This window comes from Pteropus vampyrus, unplaced genomic scaffold (genome assembly GCF_000151845.1).
Source record: "Pteropus vampyrus isolate Shadow unplaced genomic scaffold, Pvam_2.0 Scaffold91, whole genome shotgun sequence".
In the NCBI taxonomy this organism is placed as follows: domain Eukaryota; kingdom Metazoa; phylum Chordata; class Mammalia; order Chiroptera; family Pteropodidae; genus Pteropus; species Pteropus vampyrus.
The window spans coordinates 6796858-6804665 of NW_011888872.1; the positions used below are offsets into that span (position 1 = coordinate 6796858).

The following is a 7808-nucleotide window of genomic DNA, read 5'->3' on the forward strand; positions in this document are numbered from 1 at the left end:
TGCAACAATGTACATTCCCACCAACAATGCACAAGACTTCCCTTTTCTCCACATCCTCGCTAACACTTGCTATTTCTTTTTGATAATAGCCATTCCAACAGATGTGAGGTCGAATATCATTGTGGTTTTGACTGCATTTCTCTGATGATCAGTGACACTGAGCTCTTTCCATGAACCTGCTAGCCATTTTCTTTGGGAAAATGTCTATTCAAATCCTTTGCTCATTTTTTTTTTCTTTTTTGTTATTGAGTTGTATGAGTTTCTTATATAGTTTGGATATTAACCCCTTATTAAAAGATAGCTTGCAAATATTTTATCTCATTCTGCAGGTTACTTTTTCATTTTGGTGAGTGTTTCTTTTACCGTGCAAAAACTTTGTAGTTTGATGTAGTTGCACTTGTTTATGTTGTCTTCATTGCTTGTGCTTCTGGTGTCCATTGTTGCTAAGATCAAAGTCAAGGATATTTTTAACCTATGTTTTCTTTGATTAATTTTATAGTTTTGGGTAGATAAGATCTCTTAAGCATGGCATACAAAAAACACTCAGTGAATGGTAGAATCTCTACTTTCTTATAGTCACTTTCATATGTATGGGTCTAGAGAAAATGAGAAGAAATGGCTTGAGAACAGAGAGTGGAGTATAAAATAGAACTATCTACTGGCACAGTAATCGCAGAACCAAGAAGATATAGAAAAACTAGAATGAGAATAAGAGCAGCAAGCTAATACTGATGCCTTATGAGGACCTAAGATCTGTGATGGGAAACATCAGATTTGTATTCATCTCTTACATTTCCTCTTGAGAGGAAGGAAGCTGAGGCAAGTCTGTGAAGATAAGAACCCATATCTGGAATAGTACTTCACAAGTCTCTCTAGAATCCTAAGGGTCCAAGTCTCTCCTAAAATAACTCCCCCAAATTCCTACCTCCTGGTATTTCTAATATGTGTAATCTTCTTCTCTTGAGTGTGGGCTGGAGCTAGTGACTTGCTTCTGACATATAGAATATTGTAAAAAATGGTAGAATATCATTTCTAAAATTGGGTTACAAAATTCTGAGACTTCTGTCTTGGGATTTTCTCTCTGGCCCTCTTAGTTTGCTTGTTCTAATGAAATCAGCTGCCATATTGTGAATTGCCCTATGAACTAGCTTTAAATGACTACTAATCCAGCTTGTTTTACATGATAGAATATTGGTACTAGTCTTATATTTTATAGCATATGTTATAAAGCTATGTAAAAGTAAAGGATAGAATACTATTTGTACCTCTAAAAGTTTGGCTTCTCATAACCATTCCAATGGGCTGTTGTAAATATTTAATAAGCTAATGAATATAAAAGCACATGATATTGGGACACTAGATTTTGAAAAAATTTATGATGTTCAGATTTTTTTTGAAATAACATTTCACCAGAAGTTAGAAGTATTTCTGTGCTTATTTAGTTCTCTTGTTCTTGTCACAGTTTGCCTTGACAGACTGCAAAATAAACCAGACAAATCTTCTTAATACACTAAACTGGAGAGTCAAGGTGGGGGAAAAAAACTACACTTGGCAGAAAAATTTCTCAATCCAAACTTTCATAAAAAGGAGAAAAATATCCAGAAATTCTTATAGAGTATGCATATTTATTTCCTTTTTATTTAGTTTATTTTCCATGTTAAACAGAATTATAATTTTTTTTTGGAACTCAAGAAAAAATAAAAATGAAAATAAATAATAAAAAGGTGGTCCATAATCATCTTCTCTTTTGATCCTTTAAGAAGTCAAAGTTTATTTGGTAAAATGAGGAAAAAAACCTCAGCACTGCCCATGACCTATGTATCTCAAAGATCCATTTTGAATAACACTTAGCAGTGAAGGATTATGACCTAGAAGTTGGTCATAGATATAATAGCTATTCACATTTTGGGAAGCTAAAAGCAGCTGTTTTCATTGAATAGTCATTCAAAGGTGAGCCAACAGTGTTCTAGTGACTTAGATCAGCAAATAAAACAGACTCCTGCCCTCATAGCACTTATAGTCTAGTGGGGGAGAAATTAAATATAATAAATAATAAGTCATGCGGTATAAGTAGTATAGCAATATAGCACATAATTTGGCCGTGTCTGGTCTTTCCCCTGTGAATTTTTCTTTTTGAGCATTCAGGCCTACCAAGAGAGTTATCGCCTGTGATACTCTTAATGTCATTTGGTTGTTGTGTTATGTTAGAAATTAAGTCCTAAGGAACTACTCATGTAGGTTTAGGACATGAGAATTTTAGGGGTGTTGTAAAATCATTATAGAAATGGATATAGTAATTTTTGAGTATCTATGAACAAAAAATAATAATAGTCAATTTATTCAGCAGTAATACAATTCTGGGAAAAGTGGATTGGCCTATGTACAATTACATAATATTCTTATTGTATTTATGTTTATACACATTTTATGACGGAAAAACGTCTCCTCACAGTTGGTAAATCAAATGGACATCAAAATAAGACCAACAACAGCAAAACTGCTTGTCAAACGTACAGGTTCTGAAATAGTAAAAGACCTCTGTAGGTGGAGCTACTTCCACTGACCAAGTACTTCTAAAGGTTAGCCAGGCTTTTTCATCTAGGGATCCTAAACACACATTAGCCTTTTCTAAACCAAACACTTTACCAGTCAGGGTTTTATTTCAGACAAAAGAATTCATTCTAAAGTATAAGATGAATTTATTAGAAGGTTTTCATATCTTACAGAATACCTAGGAGAACCTGGGACCAAGCTTGGATTCTATACAGCTTGAAACAGAAGAAATGCTGATCATACCACAAAATTTTCAGTGGAAATCCCACTGCTGTCTCTGCTAGTTAACTGCATCATTTAGAAGACAGGAACCAGAATTAGCCCTTTCCTATAGCTGATGAAGCAAACCCAACAACTACATGAGGGCATATCTGCCAGGATTTCTTAGTCACACAATGTACACTTTTGCCTTTCATGCCTCATGAAAATACATGCTGATCAAATGTCTACACCTCATGTAAAGAAAGCCTGGGAATAATCATCTAATGATTCTACCTAAGGAAGGCTAGATTTGTGATACTGGAGAACCAGGAGAGTGGAACAGGGATATTCAAAAGACTTGGGGCTGACATAAGTGACAGATGTGTCCTGAGAACCATGTTCGCATTTTTTTCTAACAATCTTTTCCTGATATCTTTGCAATGATTTTGGTTCCATTAACACTTACTTCCCAAAGATCCAACTTTCACCTGTGAGAGAGCTTAATTGTATTGAGATAGCTATTTCTATTCTGCTCAGGGTAGCTGACATGAAGAAGTACATTGGCCTGCTCACTTATTTTCTATGTATGACTAGGCCAATGTACATTGGTTGTATTTACAATTAGAAAAGTTGCATGAAGGTTTCTATTAGAGGTCATTCTTAAGTTCTATGTCTCCCAAGAAATCCTTTTAAATAGATGCCATTGTTGCTGTTGTATTTCCTAACTGATTGTGAATAGTGCTAGGACATATGCTACAGTTGAGGTCCTTATGCTCATTTTATCATATGTACGTGGGTTGTATTCTCAAATGTCTCGGGAAATTGCTTAACTTAGTTCTACTTGATAAGATATCTTTTATTGTGAAATATAGAAAGACATAAGGTAGGTGAGTAGCAAGGAATAATGCAGTCCAGTCCAGAAAGTAAAGGATATCTTCTCAGGAGAAGCAACGAGATCATATTTGGATCTTTGTCATGAGAAGCAACGAGATCATATTTGGATCTTTGTCATAATGATTTTCCTCACTCCAGCAACAGAGGGCTTGTACTATACACATTTGATATAATAAGTGGCTAAGACAAAGTTTGGATCTTCCTCCTTGGTGTATTTAATAGATGCCTGCAAGGTGGAAAAATGAAAGAAAATCTACCTCTTTTTCTAAAAAGAAAGCTATTTCTAGCTAGCAATCCTATAGCACACTAAAGGGACAGCATTATGTAGGTAATGTAAAAGGACAATACCTCTCAAGTAATTGGCACTTATTCCATGCAGCTATGAAAAGGTAATTGGAGTCCAAAATATAAAGTATAATGGAAAGTTATTGAGGCGTTTTGAAGTGGTTGGGCTGGATTTTGCACTTCGTGTGTGATAACATTCTTTATAGCCTGGAATCTTCTGTATAAGTTTGCTTTTAGAATTTAATAAGCCTACAGTTAGAAAACTTGGAAATTATTTGTTCCTTCTCAGATGTCCAAATATGAAATCTGTGTGACTCCCAGAGAAACTGATATCAATTAGAACCACTTTAGTATTAGTTTGATTATAGTTAGTTACAGGGTAAAACACAATAAACAATATAGTCTCTGCCTTTGGTATTTTTCTCAAATGCTAGGATCTGGACTTTTAAATCTGGGGGCTAGACAGCTCTTATGAAAAGTCAGAGTTTCAACTAGGCCTTCCAACACTTCGGTTTATGAACTGAGTTATATGTTCACAAAACCTAAATCATGAGCATTACTTCTACAGTTACATATGGTTACCTTCTTCAACAGATCAGCGTATTAATCTGTTATTGCTTTTAAGCCTAGCAGCATTTGAGAGAATTACCACAGCCAGTGAAATATTTTGTTTACTTCTGTCCATTTCTAAAAATAAATCAGTACCCACCCTTATATTTTTCCTTTTATTTCAGTGAAAGAGGGAAGAGGAATTATATGAATACATGTCAAGCAGTGCATTGGGCTCCAAACATCTATCATCTCTACTTGATTCAAAATTCTACACCAGCTTGAACATAACATGAGGTGAACCAAACAATTTCTTTTTCTATTTTAATTGTTATATTTGATTATTGGAGAAAACTTAAAGAATGCAGAAATTACAATAAAATAAAAACAAAGTTTTCTCTGAAACCTAGAACTCACTGTGCTCTTAACCCAAATGCTCACAATTCATCTGGGACATGCTAAATTATTATCTTTTCTAGTGTCCATTTTCTTCATTTTTCTTTCCCCTCACTGTATGGTTGTTCTCTAGTTTTCCCAGTACTAGAATTTTTTCCCCAATTTTCATCTTTCTCATGTCAATTCTGAATTTCTCTTCCTTTCTATTTATGATCAAACTTTTGAAGATTGTTATATATACTTGTCTTTATTGAATGCTTCTAATTAATGTCTCGGTACACAGTAGACTAGCAATTATTTTCAAACCTAATGAAAACTATTCTTATAATAGCCACCTAAGTCCATGTAACTTCCACACAGTTCTTGTTCACTCTTCTGCTTTGTTATTTTGTGGCCTATAATACTCTTGATTATTTCATACTAAGAAAATTTCCCTTTAGGTCAATGATACCACCGTCTTCTAATTCTCCGTTCAATACTTTCACTGTTGGCTTTTAATCTCCAAACCTGGGTTCTCTTCCTAAGCAAGCATCTTACACACCAGTATACCTTACTGTTTTCTCATTTCTCCTTTCTGTTTCCAGAATCATTCCCTAACTGATGCCACCTATCTCACAGCTCTAATAGCAAGAGAAGATAGAGCATGCCTAAGGAAAAAACAAAGTTCATTATACTCACAAGTCTTAGAGACAGGAAGCACAGCATAAGAAGCACAGCACTTGGTGGTCAAGTGGCAGAAGGGGCAAACTGAAGGGGAACCTAGGCCACAGCCTTTATTGGGGTTTCTGCAGGAAAGGTGAGGCAGGGCAGTGTAAACACTTTAGGATTGACTAGAACAAATAATTTCAGCAGGCTCTAAGCTGTAGGAGTAGTTTTTGTTGCCTGGTTCTTGGCCCTGAGATGATTAAGGCAGAGAGAAGAAAATTGCTCCCTGGGTGTACCAGCCAGTTAAAGTGGGTAGGGCTCTGTATTGGTTAGTTTGCTTTTCAAAGGAATGCTCTAGGCTGAACTCTTTGCTATCTCTAAGAATTGGCTACCCAAGGAGGGCAGTCTCTCCTCGGCCAAAAAAGTCAAAATATCATAATACACAGAAAATAAAAAAATTTGAACAATGTAGAAATGAATTATTTAATGAAAATAATTAGAAAAATAAAATTAAAAGTAAAGGAGGGTCAACAGAAGGTAGAAGTTTTACAATGAAGTTTAGGAAAGAACTATAAAGGCACTCAGGAAAAATAAATATTAGCATATAACTTTATTTCAGTAAATTGAAAGCTAAGATGCTGGTAAAATATCCTGATGTTTTGATGCTACATCTCTAGAATCACAGTGGTACGTTGTAAGGGTGGTTTCAGTAAACAATTTTGCATATTACAACTACAATGAAATTGAACACTAACATAGGGAACGAGATTGAGAAAAATTTCTTAGAACTATTTTTTTTTTTTTAATTCGAGTATAACAACGAATAATAGTCCCAATTATGTAGAGAGTAATCATGGGGGGAAAAATTAATCCTATCATTGTTTGACTTAGCCTGCACTTTTGGAGCTCAGTCAAGGGTAAAAAAGGTTGACCTCAGTGGAAGGGGCAGGTGAGCCACAGAATATAAGAAGCCTTATAGGATAAAAGCATCAAAGGAGGCACCAAAGTTGGGCTATTCAGGACCCACAGACTATTTTGTACTATGACTATACAACTAGAGTTTTAGGACCAATTTCAAGGAAACAAGCAACTTTGTTTTACAGACTCTGATGTGTCATATATACTTATAGGGTATTCACTCTTAACCCTACATATCTAAGTGAGAGTTCTATTATGTGTGTCCAGAGAGCATGCAAGGAGCACAAAGTCTGGTAACAACAAATACCACACTGCTCTTTGTAGCTGCCGAAACATTTTAGGATTGGCCTATTGAGTTATCTTTCAGAGTGAATGTAGTAGCTAGGAAAGGGATAGGACTGACAGTGCAGGAAACTGAGGCTTTTGGCTTATTGACAGAACAAGTATAGGCCTCTGGCCCCTCTCAAAGTAGGACTTTAGAAATTAGACTTGTTTCTATTGTGGAGAACTTTGAAGACAAGTGAAGCTGCCCATTTCCCAAATCCTAGAGTCTAGTAAGGGCTGGAATCAGGCATAGATCTGTCATTAAAGAACAGTGAAGATTTCTACGCTACTTTCATAGATGTGAGATGCAATTTTTCTAATCAGCTAAGGGAAACTAATTTCCATCATGATTCCAATAAAATGAAATGGTTCTTTTTTTATGAATGTTTCTAATAAAAAAGTTCATATGATATTGACTGATATGGTGTATAGTAATGACTTCAAAAATGGGGTACAATTTATACTTTTTAAATATTAGAAAATTTAAACTTTACAATTTTTTAAAATTTATTTGTATATTTTTAGGTGAGGCAACCCTTGGTTGACCTCACAGATTGCAAGGACCTTGTCAGCTTACAATCCTTTATTTTTATTTATTTTTATTTTTAATGCCTACAGCACCTGGTCTTCCTAGGTGGTCTCCCATCCAAGTACTAAACAGGCCTGAACCTCCTTAGCTTCCAAGATCAGACAGGATCGGGCTTGTTCAGGGTAGCATGGCCATAGACAAACTTTATAATTATAAATATATCTGTAATTATAAAACTTAATCATAATGAGCATTACTTTTATATCTCCAGTAATGAACATACCTCTCCTAGACAAATTAAAAATAACCATTGCTAATAGTTTCTCTGGAGTTTTCCTATAACCATTTGTGTTCTTTTCAATTTTGATGCTCCGAAAAGTAAGATAACATAATATAGGTCACACAGGCTCTGATATTAAGACACCCGGATTTTAATTTTGGCTTGAATACTAAACTTACTAGTTGTGTAACCTTAAGCAAGTTATATGAGTTCTTTGTGCCCCAGTTTCCTCAT

At 35.0% G+C, this 7808-nt stretch overlaps 1 pseudogene; it reads right to left on the reverse strand.

Moving 5' to 3' along the window:
* Positions 1 to 7374: 7374 nt before the first annotated feature.
* Positions 7375 to 7493, reverse strand: LOC111742341 (annotated as a pseudogene).
* Positions 7494 to 7808: the final 315 nt, after the last annotated feature.